This window comes from Lissotriton vulgaris, chromosome 3_1 (assembly GCF_964263255.1).
Source record: "Lissotriton vulgaris chromosome 3_1, aLisVul1.2, whole genome shotgun sequence".
Taxonomy (NCBI): Eukaryota; Metazoa; Chordata; class Amphibia; order Caudata; family Salamandridae; genus Lissotriton; species Lissotriton vulgaris.
Genome location: NC_141689.1, coordinates 496,909,109 through 496,921,405, shown reverse-complemented (window position 1 = coordinate 496,921,405; position 12,297 = coordinate 496,909,109). Strand labels below are relative to the sequence as shown.

Genomic DNA, 12,297 nt, shown 5'->3' with positions numbered 1-12,297 from the left:
CCACCGGTGTTCGCTCGGTTGGGATCTCCGCCTGCGGTGGCTGAGTTCGGATTGTTATTATCCCCAAAGATAAATCCCCCTCTGAAGTCGTTCGCTCCGCATCCACCAATTCCCCCCGGGGAGACCGGGCTCTCTGGGGACGCGAATATAACCAAAACTGAGCGAGATGTTGTGGAGCGGACTGAGAGTGATCCATCACTACAAACTGTGTTGGCAGCCATAGGGTCACTTCATGTTTGCGTTGAAGCCCACATCCATAAAATGATGGTGTTTTTGTCTGGAACTGGGCGGATGGGACCGGACCCTGGTCTACTACAAGAAACAAAACGACTCGAGATACCCAAGATGGCCACTTCGATGGAGGAAGCAGACCCCGTACTATGGGAGTTGTTGGAGCCTCTGACCAGTGTTTTGGGTGCTGAGAGCAACCTTGATGGTTTGGATGATTGGATTGTCAGGCCTACGATTGTTGCAGACTATGGAAGGACTACTTGATGCTCCCTTTCCAGAGACTTTTGATGGGAACTGTTGTTGGTTTGAAACTGCGTCACTCCCCTATACATCGGCACAGCTAAGATGGCGGACGAAACAACCTTGGGAATCCACGATGGTGTCGGGAGTCTGGACTTAGCGGAGTTCTCAACACTTTCATCTCTCTGCTTCATCCTGGTTTGAACTTTGCTACAGCTTTTTCGTGCATTGACTATCCTGCGGAAGCGGCAGTTTGTCCGGAAGGGGCTCACATGTTTGATCGGAAGGGTCAAGGATGAGACTGTGTGATTGAGTTTGCCATCGGGTATTACTGGACACGGGGTTTGCAACCATGATGCATTTGGGAGGTTGGGCGGTGTTTGGAGTTTCCCCTGTTGCGCTACGTATTTGCAGCTTAATAGCTTTCAAGACCTTAATCTGGGGATTCTTGGCTTTGGCGGGGGGAGAGGAGACCGGGGCATGTATGAAGATGCCCTCCTCCATTTTCTACTTTTAGTATTTAGTTAGTTGGGGCGACAGGCACACTGCTAGTTAGTGTTAGGCGATAGCCATATGCAGGGGTGCAGGGTGGGGGGATGGGTTTATTGTTTTGTCTTCACTTTTGTTTTTATGGTTTCTTTTTCTTCACACTCTCTTTCACTTTCCTTTTATACGTATAGTTGGTGGAACATACTGACTTTGTTGGTATTCCAGTATCTGGTGCTCATGCTTCTTCTATTATCCTGATTTTATGGGTGGGCAGACTCTGAGAGCTTGAGCTTAATGTGACTCGTATATTGTACTGTGGCACATCCTGGCGTAGGCGTCTCAGCCATTTCTTCAATGCATAGTATCTATCCTGTATCTACATCTGTTCACCTTATTATTATGTCTGAATGTATGGCCCCTGATAGGTCTATTACTTTCTTTGTTTTGAAACTAATAAAAAGAAAACCCCAAAAAATTATGTCATAAAGCCACAAGCAGTTTTAGAAAAAAGTTTTAATTTTTATTATTTTCATAATTTCAATTAAAGAATATATATAGAATAATTTACACATGCATTGTAAATATACAAAGTATAGAGGTGTCCCACGCATCACTTCAAACAAACAATCAATCACACTCAGGCAAACATTCATCAAGCATCATCGATCACACTTCGCTCAGCACGGTATGACTGCCAATTGATGGTAAGATGACAATGGTCCCATTGGTTCTCTAGTTGGTATGTGACCACACTCCAAAGGATCTGGGACAAACTTCAAACGCTGACGGGCGTTTCTGTGTCAGGCCTGGAAATAGGCAACACCTTCATCAGGGCGGACTAAGGAAGTGTAGGGGACAGCAGTGGCATCTAAAACAATTCATTTAAAAAAAGCATTACATATTTCGATATTCTTTTACATTTGTGGCATGTACACAGTCAGCTTCAGGAACAAATGTATATTTATTATTTAATAGGAAAAACCCGGATAAGGCGCTTAGGAGGACAACTTTAGTAAACAGTTAGGAGAGAAAAATGACGAAATACAAAGAAGGAATGAGAGAAAATAAGAGAGAATATGAAAAAAATGAAAAGGCAAAAAGACATGCACTAAAATGTTTGTGCTAATCAATCAATAGAGTAGTGCACTGCATGTTCGGGCTGATCCATCAACACCACTCGTGACCAGGGGATGAGATGGGGGGGAGGAGGGGAGGGGGGGGGATGAGGGAAAAAACAAAGTTTGGGGAATCAAGCCAACAGACCGCCAGAAGTTATTATCATAAAACACTCAAGGGACCTACCTACAAATAGTCCAATTAGGGATTCTCTTCACCGATATCGTGGAAAGACCACAACAAAAAATCTGGAAAAATTGGACCAATTATTACTAGACGGGCCCAGAACCGGAACTTTCTATGCAGGTATCTAAAGAGTATTCCACATTCCAAAGCATACCCTATACTTACCGGAGAGGATGATAATCACTCTGTCCAGATTTAGTAAGCACGGACTTATGTTGCAAGTGGTGAATCAGGTTCCCAGTTGTGAGGTTATACTCTAGAAATAGAAGAATCTTTGTAATATACGAAAGACAGCCCTAGCAAATATACTAAAGGAAATCACTTAGAGTTTGTGAAGAAACTTACCCAGATATAAATAACGAAACACAGATCCTGGCAAGCTCAGGATGCAGAGCCCGAGTTGCGGTACCCATGTGGCTGGTCACCTGCTGGACCCTATCTTTTCGAACCTTCGCTCTCTCATTATTCTACCGCCCGTTCCACAGGCATGGACTGATCATTTCTTTGTCCCCTTTAATAGGCAACTTCAGGCAAAAGGGGATTCGTTCTGCCCAACTCCTGTCCTAAAGCGACCTTGGCATAAGCTCGACTCTGGCTGTCTTTCTGAATGGCTATCTAGCCATAGGCCCCAGCTGCCGCAGGATATGGAAACAGCGAATTCCTGCTTTACCGAGTGGGTAACATCAGGCCTGGATAGCTGTATTCCGGCCAGGCTGGGAGGGAAATTACGCAGGCCATCGAACCCCTGGTTCAGTGACTCATTAGTCACAGCCATAAAGGGCTGCAACCAGTTGGAACGTGTCTGGAGGCGCTCTTATGACCAGGCGGCAAAAAGGGAATATCGTGCCGCAATTAAGCATTATCATAAGCTTATTCAGTGAGCTCGAGCCGAGTTTGTGGCCAATAAAATTCTGGCTAGTACTAACCCTACCAAGACTATCTTCACTGTGCTGAAAAGCATGAAGAGTGGAGGCCCCATGGGGATTCCCCCCATGTCCTCAGATCAGCAGTGTACCGAGTTGGCTCTGTTCTTTGTGAATAAAGTCGATAAGATTTAACAGGTTTTACCCACCCCTATTACACCCTCGGTGGTGGGGCACCGGGGGATTTTTCGTCATATGGGGGTTAACACCCTGACATCTTTCCCTCTGCTGTCTCAGATGGAGTTTGAGGCACTCTGCTCAAAGATCAAATCAGGCTCACCAGCAGATCCACTGACGCCTGCCCACTTTCATCAGTTCCACTCTCTTCTTTTTCCGCGGAACCTTAATTTGGTCAATTTATCTCTGGCCTCATGCGTCTGTACCTAGGGCCTGGAAACATGCCAAGCTTATTCCTTTGCTTTAAAAACCCTTGTTGGACCCTGCAGAACCAGCTAACTACCGCCCGATCTCCCAATTGCCGTTCTTGGCAAAGGTGGTAGAATCACATGTGAATTCTATCTTATCCAAGTTTTCGGAGCAGAACGCCATATTCGACCCATCCCAGCATGGCTTACGGGCCCGCCATAGCACTGAGTCTGCTCTTCTGGTAGTCACGGAGGCCATTCGGGCGAGCTTGAATGTTGGTGACTCAGCGGCCTTGGTCCTCTTGGACCTAAGTGCCGCCTTTGACACCGTCTCCCATGCGATTCCCTTAAACAGCCTGCAAGAAATAGGCATCAGGGACATGGCGCTGGAGTGGCTCCGGTCTTTCCTGGAGGGAAGGTCCTTCCAAGTTCTCGTCCCTCCTTTCCATTCTCAAGAGCTTGCCTTGTGTCGGGGTGTACCGCAGGGTTCAGTGTTAAGCCCCTTACTGTTTAACATCTACTTCCAGCCTCTGGCGGTGTTGGCGAAGGGAAGGGGCCTGTCACTGGTATCATACGGTGATGACACACAGCTAGTGATCGCATTTTCTAAAAAATGCTGCACCAACTTGATCAAGTTTAAAGAGAACCTCGCTCCGAATGCGGATTGGATGGTGACAAACTGCTTACAGCTTAACGCCAGCAAATTCGAGATCTTGCTGTTTGGGAAAGACCAGGGGTTGTGGTCCGAGAAGTATTGGCCGGACCGCCTGAAACCTGCCCCCGCGCCCAAGGAGACAGTGAAAAACCTAGGCATCTGGTTTGACAATTGCCTAACATTTGACCTTCAATCCAAGGCAGTGGCTGGGGCTAGTTTCGGGCTTCTGAGGGGCCTAAAGCCATTGTTGGGCTTCTTCCCTCCTAAAGTTCGCCAAATCATCCTTCAATCGACAATTTATCTAGACTGGATTACGGGAACTGCCTATACCTGGGCGCAAACAAGGCTAGTGTCAAGCGTCTTCAAAGGGCTCAGAATGCAGCTGCCCGTTTGCTGATGGCCCTTCCGTATACTAGCTCTGTTTCCCATGTACTTCAGAAACTCCCCTGGCTGCCGGTCGAAAAGCTCATTCAATTCAAGGCGCTTTCTTTAGCGCACAAGATCTTATCCCCCCAGGCACCGGTGGGATTGGCGGTGCTGCTAGAGTTCTATTCGCCACGTCGTTCTTTAAGATCTGCCTCCTTAGCTCTGGTGTGCACCCTGCGTGTTTGGAAAGCCAGAGCGGGTGGCCGTTCCTTTCGCAGCCTCGCTGCGCAACTTTGGAATTCACTTCCTGTGTCCATCAGAGTGATCCAGAATCATCTGGCGTTCCGGAGGGCTATAAAGACTTGGCTTTTTCAGGCTTAAACTCTTTCTCTGGTTCTTGTCCCGGAGTCTGTGACCTGCGCTGGGACGGCCCGTCGCTGGGGCAGCTATGCGCATTATAAATCTGACAAATAAATAAATATCGTCCAGGGTGATGTTAATCCCTTGGCGGCAAGTGTCCCGGGGGCGAGGAGAGCTCCCGTCGGTTAAACTGAAGCAGGATCTATAAGGCAGGGAACATATCGTGCTCAGTATCTAACAGAATAGAACGTGGCCGCAGAGCAGCAGCTTAAAGAAAACCCTGCATCAGGCCTTACAGATCCGGACTAATAAACCCAGTCTCAGCGACACATTCACCGATAGCAAGGAACACAGAGGTCAACAGCTTAACGAGAACCCCGTGTCATGTCTAAGAGTTTCCACTACATCTACTCATGCATGAACGGGTATGGAATAAATCCAGTCTCAGCGACACTTTCACAGTTTGCGAGGAACACGGAGGTGTAACTCCTCTCCAAATGACGATGATTGGACAAATGCATTGGTGGCGCATATCGCCCGGGTATGCCATCACACTTATTAGCTAGAAATAATCGCTCAAAATCCTATGATTACAAAATAAATAATACTAAAGCTACCAGATTATTATTCCAATACACATGGCAGGGTAACGCTTGCATTCAAAGTTGGGCAGAGTAAATATGCTCAAATGCATTGACAGGTCAACAGAATGTGACCGAGTAAAATTCCCATCGATATTTAGACAGGCAGAGAAAAGTTAAACAGTAGCCCATCATACCTGTTTTTAAAGACGAAGTCCCGTCAGGGGAACGCCATCCGGCTCTCAAGGCATATTATTATTATTAGCGGGTTTATAAAGCGCTGGAATCGACTCCACAAGGGAGTATCAAGAGGAAGATTAGCGGTCTCACAGAGCACCGTTAGCTTTTCGGCGCCATCTAAAGTACCCGCAATTGCGAAAGAAGCCTCCCAGCTGGTGGACGGCAACTTAGACGATTGGGAGAGATAGTGGAAGGACTATGGTTAGGCAGCATAAGATGAAAACGGCGGCCATATCATAACAGTTGGAACTAATTTCCAAAACATCAGAGTACAGAAAATAAGGGACTTTCATCAGTAGCACGCATAAGGAATGGATGGATGAACTATGCTCACGGTAGAAAACATCGCAATAGCCATCTAAAATCCTGGCTGAAAGTTTCAGACATGCTAATACCAAGAAGACGGTCGTCCAAAGAAGGCCAGTCACGTGATAACATTTTCCCACGGACAGTGCTAGTTTAATCCCTTTTTAACAGAGTTAAGGAAAAAGATCCAAAAAAACTCTTTTCTTTCTCATTGCAGTAGGGTCTCTTCCCGGGGCAACATGAACTTTTTCCAGAATGGACCACTTAAGGTCCAATTCATTGTGGTTTTTGGTCAGCCAGTGTTGAACCAAAGGAGAACCGATCTTTTTGGTTAGAATGTTAGATTTATGTTCTCCAATTATGGTTCTGCATTCGCGTCCCGTCTCTCCAATGTATATAAGATCACATGGACATGTGATAATATATAACATTGGAGGAACGGCAATTGCTCATTGACCTTGATGGTCTGGCCCACGATGGCATTCGGGCAGGCTTGACACGTGCCGCACCGGTGGTTACCTTGTATGGGATTGGCGCCAACTGTGCTAATACGCCCAGTGGCTGTTTTAAGTTGGGAGAGTAAGTCCCCTTGAATCCTGAGGGTCCCGAGGGTCCAACTAGCCCACTAGGTACCTCCAGTAAGCGCCACAGAGGTGCAGGAAGGGGGGCGGGTCCTGAGGTGACATGTCTACAAACAAGCCCTGTGGCGCGTTTTAAGTTGGGAAATTAATTCCTCTTTAATCCTGAGGGTCCCTGGGGGCCAACTAGCCCACCAGGTACCTCTAGCATGCGCCAAGGAGCTGCGTTGCAGAGAGGTGTTCAGAGGCTACGCCGCTTTTTACAACACTCTGCAACACAGCTCCGTGGACCTTACCGGAGGTACCTGTGGGCTAGTTTGCCCCCAGGGGACCTCAAAATTGAAGAGGAATTAATTCCCCAACTTAAAACGCACCACAGAGCGTGTTTGCAGACATGTCACCTCAGGTCCCGCCCCTCCCTTCACCACTGTGCAAACGCGCCCCGTGGCGCAATTTGAGTTGGGGGATTAACTCCCCTTGAATCCTGAGGGTCCCTGGGGTGCAACTAGCCCACCAGGTACCTTCATTAAGGGCCACGGAGCTGCGTTGCAGAGAGGTGTAAAAAGGGGCATGGCCTGGACCACGTCTCTGCAACGCAGCTCCCTGGCGCATACTGGAGGTTCCTGGTGGGCTAGTTGGCCACCAGTATTCAAGGGGAATTAGTTTCCCATCTGCAAACGCGCCAGAGGGCGCATTTGCAGAGTGCTTTAGGGAGGGGGCGGGCCGGTCTTTATTTGACATTTCCTTTTTTAAGAAGGGGGGCTGTGTGGCCCCCCTCATTTTCCTATTTTTTTGGCCCTGGGGACCCCATCCTCCAGGGCCTGACCCCTTTTTTATTTTTATTTTTTATTAATTGGAGGGGGGCTGCGTGGCCCCCCTCCTGAGGCCATAATCGGCTCCGGGGACCTCATTCCTCGGGGCATGGCCATTTCCTATTTGTTGTAATTCATTTGGAGGGGGGTTCCATTGCCCCCCTCCCGGGCCACTTATGGCCCCGGGTACCCCATACCCTGGGGCGGGCCCTATCCGTTGGGAACCGTGGAGGGGTCCCCAATCCCCCCACGGTCCCGCCGCCTCCCCGCGTCCTGCGTGAGCAGGCATTGCTTTTCCACACGGGGAACTGCTAAGGTGCAGCGGAGCCCCCTCCCAACATTTGCAAAGCCCCGGGGTGTGGTGATCCTCGGGGCATGGACCCTCCAATTTAAATAATTAGAGCCCCCGGGAGGTGGCAGTCCCCGGGGTGTGTGGGGGTTTGAGCCTCCCCATACAGGTAGTTAGTTTTTTTTTAAAAAACAAGCCCCAGTGACGTAGCAGTCCCCGGGGCGTGTGGGGGTTCGAGCCCCTCCACACAGGTAGTTAGTTTTTTTTTTAAAACAAGCCCCGGGGGGTGGCGGTCCCGGGGGCTGCAGGGGGGCCATAAGCCCCTGCAAATATGTTAGAAAAGCCCCAGGGGGTGGCGGTCCCTGGGGTATGGGGGGCATGAGCCCCCGCAAATACTTTTAAAAAGCCCCGGGGTGGCGGTCCCCGGGGCCGGGGGGCCCCTTTGGACCCCCATCCCCATTACATTACATTATATACAATGCCTCCGGGATTTGGCCCACCTGGGGGCTAATTAATAACAAAGCGCAGGAGCCCTAGCCCACCAGGTACCTCCAGTATGCGCCAAGGAGCTGCGTTGCAAAGAGCTGTTCAGAGGCTACACCCCTTTTTACAACACTCTGCAACACAGCTCCGTGGCGCTTACTGGAGGTACCTGGTGGGCAGGTTGGCCCCCAGGGGACCTCAAGATTGAAGAGGAATTAATTCCCCAACTTAAAAAGCGCCACAGAGAGTGTTTGCAGACATGCCACCTCAGGCCCCGCCCCCTCCCTTCACCACTGTGCAAAGATTTAAGTTGAGGGATTAACTCCGCTTGAATCCTGAGTGTCCCTGGGGTGCAACTAGCCCACCAGGTATCTCCATTAAGCACCACAGAGCTGCGTTGCAGATACGTTTAAAAAGGGGGCGTGGCCTCTGAACACCTCTCTGGAACGCAGCTCGCTGGCACATACTGGAGGTTCCTGGTGGGCTACTTGGCCACCAGGGGCCCCCAATATTCAAGGGGAATTAGTTTCCTATCTGCAAACCCGCCAGTGGGGTGCGTTTGCAGAGTGCTGCAGGGAGGGGGCAGGGCCTTCAGCTCTACGCCGGTATTTTTTTTTTTAAGAAGGGGGCTGTATGGCCCCCCTTTTCCTATTTTTTTGCCCTGGGGACCCCATCCCCCAGGGCCTGACCCCTATTTTATTTTTATTTTTTTTGATTGGAGGGGGGCTGCGTGGTTCCTCTCCAGAGGCCATACTCGGCCCCGGGGACCCCATCCCCCGGGGCATGGCCATTTCTTTTGTTTTAATTCATTTGGCGGGGGCTTCGTTGTCCCCCTCCCGGGCCACTTATGGCCCCGGAGACCCCATCCTCCAGGGCCAGCCCTCTCCGTTGGGGACCGTGGGGGGGTCCCCAATCCCCCCACGGTCCCACCAGCTACCCGCATCCTGTGGGAGCCGACATTGCTAGCGCATTGCTAGACATTGCTTTTCCACACGGGGAGCTGCTAAGATGGAAAGCCCCGGGGGGTGGCGGTCCCCAGGTCTGGGGTGCCCCTCTGGGCCCCATTACATTAAAAACATTGCCCCCGGGATTTGGCCCACCCGGGGGCTATTTAATAACGAAGCGCAGGCGGTTTTTTTTCACGGCCGGGTCCAGCGTGCATCCTGCGATTTCTTTCCCCGAAAAAATAATTTTTGGGCACTGGGGGTCCTCGTGGGACCCCCTGAACAGGTCTAGGGGGTGTTTCTACGTTCCCACCTTTTCGTGTTTTGCGAGTTAGTTTTTCTCTTTTCTTGTGTGTCGGTTCAACCGTGGCACAAGATGGCTGCCAACACCTACTGGTTTGGAGTGTTGACAGCCAATTAGCATGAAGCTCGTGATATGGTGCACGGATCCTGCGCGCCTTTATATATAGATTTTTTTTATTTAGAATTTTCAGTAACTACTGAACAGATTTACACCATTTGAGAAAAAGAGTTCTTTCTGAACCAAGGGCTACCTTTCTGCCAAATTTGGTGTAATTCCATTCAGCAGTTCAGGCTGTACCCGCGGCTACATTTTTCTTATGGGAATTGCATGGGGAAAACACGTTTTGGTATATATATATATATCAATATATATATCACACCAACGATCGATCCAAAACAGCAACCATAAGACACAGCGGGGAAAGGAAATCCTTTTATTGAACACCTCCAGCAGAACAAACACCTCCGGCATAATGCATTTCAGCTCATAGGCCTTCCTCAGATGCTAGTAATGACGTGCAGGTTACACCAGCCCCTCCCTTTGAGACTCCACCGGCTCTCTCATTGGTGAGAGTTCAGCTGTCCCCACTTAGATGTTAATAGTCTCTGCTGTAGTCTCGAGTCCTGGACTACAGCTCCCAGCATGCCACTGGCCGGGTAAGTGCTACTGTGGGGACCAATGCTCTTAAATAGTGCTGTAATGCCTTGCAAAAGAGAGGTGCTTACGTTGAAAATCTGGGTAACCTTGTTCACGGGGTGTTCTGGATCCCCTTGAGTCCCCTACGTCCAGCCCCAATCACGAGACTCAGCCGGGCCCTGGAATGCTTGTATAGTGACAGCACACCCCCGTGAAGTCACGGACCGCTCCTGGCAGAAGCCGCTTGCTAGGCTTGATCTAGAGGCGGTTCTGGGCTGCTCAATACCTTGAGAAAGTTTATTTGCCACGTAGCCAGAATAACCTACTGGATATATATATATATATATATATATATATATATATTCACTGAAAAAACCATAGGTTTCACACGTTATAGTTAGGAATTAGCATTTAAAAAACCTTGCAAATTTACTGAAAAAACCATTGAAATTCCCCTGTTATAGTTAGTTCAGCTAACTATAACTCGCGCGACCGCAATGCACTGCACTGCTGAGGACGTCACATATTACATCACTTATGACATGGTCAGTGACATCACTCATGACATCACTGATGACATCATCCAGTGAATATGTGTCTATCTGAAAAATAAATATGTTTTATATATGTATATCTAAAGGTCGATGGAAGAAAAAATGTGTAAATAAGTGTCTAAATGGATGTTTTTTTTGTAAAAATGATTGTATAATGGACTTATTAAGTGTATCTTAGTGAATACATGTATTAGCAAGTAATGTTTAAATATGAAAATATCTGTATCAGTGTCTCACTTTGTGTATAAGTGGCTGCATGGGTTGGTGACTAGCTACATGAGTGTCGATATGGGTTATTAGTCGGTTTTTAGAGTAACGTGAGGAAGCGTCATTATTTGCCAGAGCACCTGGCAAAGGAGGAACCTATATACCAACACAAGGAAAACCTACAAGTGATCCCCTAAATGAACAATTACATAAATATGAAAAACTCAAAAAACAAGAAAGCGCCAAATGGTGGGAGGCAACATCGTTGCAGGACTATGTGGACGAAGAAATGGTGCCAAGAGGCCTAAGAATTTATATCACACCATCCCACGAGTCATTGAACCCTAAAATGTTGGAGGATTGGTCACAAAATTCCACCAATAGTTCCAAAAATATGATGTGCATATTAATTAAATATGTATGGGAAGATCGAGATGTAATCCTACAACAAATAAAAGAATTAGAGGATTATTTCTTGAAAAATACTGAAGAGACAATAAAAATTCAAAGAAGAACTAAAGGGCAGATTAGAAAAACATGAGGAAGACATTAAATACCGAAAACAAAGGAAACTACACCGCGATTGCGGAGATTATGACAGTGGGCGGATTTTGGCATATAGCCCAAAGTACGATTACTTATACAATCAACTTGATACAACAACAAGCAAACAAAATCAGACCCACACGGAAAGCGACCAAATAGGAGCAAATCAAACAAGTGGCTCTGAAACAGACAATTCACTACAATCTACAAGTACAATCTCTCTAGTTGACATCACCAAGAAACCGGCGAATTATTTACAGGTATGCCAAGTGTTAAGAACACGGCGCAAAAAAGATACAGATGGGTCAAATCAACCAGAATTCAAACAGAAACCAACACGAGGACGACCAAGGGGAAGAGCAAGAGGCAAGGGAGATCACGACAGAGACGACTCAAGCTCCAGCAGAGGAGAAGAAAAGAACAGCAAAAAACCAGTGGGAACCAAATGTGGGGGTTACAGAAAAAGAAAATAATGATGGATGAATCAATGGTAAATAAAACAATTATTAATCTTTCATCAAGAACACTTACGTTGAAAGAAAAACAAACCCTATGTTTGGGACTCACATTTTGCCCCACGGAACTCTTTGATTATGCCGATACAAGGGTTGACATTTTCAAATTCATTAGGAAGCTTAAATTGTCAAAGTGGCATTCACTTATGAAAAAGAAACCAGGGACCAACCCAGAAGAAAGCGTAATTGCACCTGAACTCACAGTGGGGGACGTGGATATGCTACAGACTGTTTACTCCCTAGGAGGCCTAACCACTGACAATGAACTAGAACTAGAGGTCGTGGGAGTGAGAGACACAAGAACTGATAGGGCTGCTAACACTTCTTTTAAGCCAAAATCAGTGTTCTATCCCACCCTTCCTCACGACTCA

The 12,297-nt window shown here is 47.9% G+C and overlaps 1 pseudogene; it reads left to right on the top strand.

Moving 5' to 3' along the window:
• LOC147726681 (uncharacterized) overlaps positions 1 to 11,884 on the top strand; it is a 31,200-nt pseudogene extending 19,316 nt beyond the window's left edge.
• Positions 11,885 to 12,297: the final 413 nt, after the last annotated feature.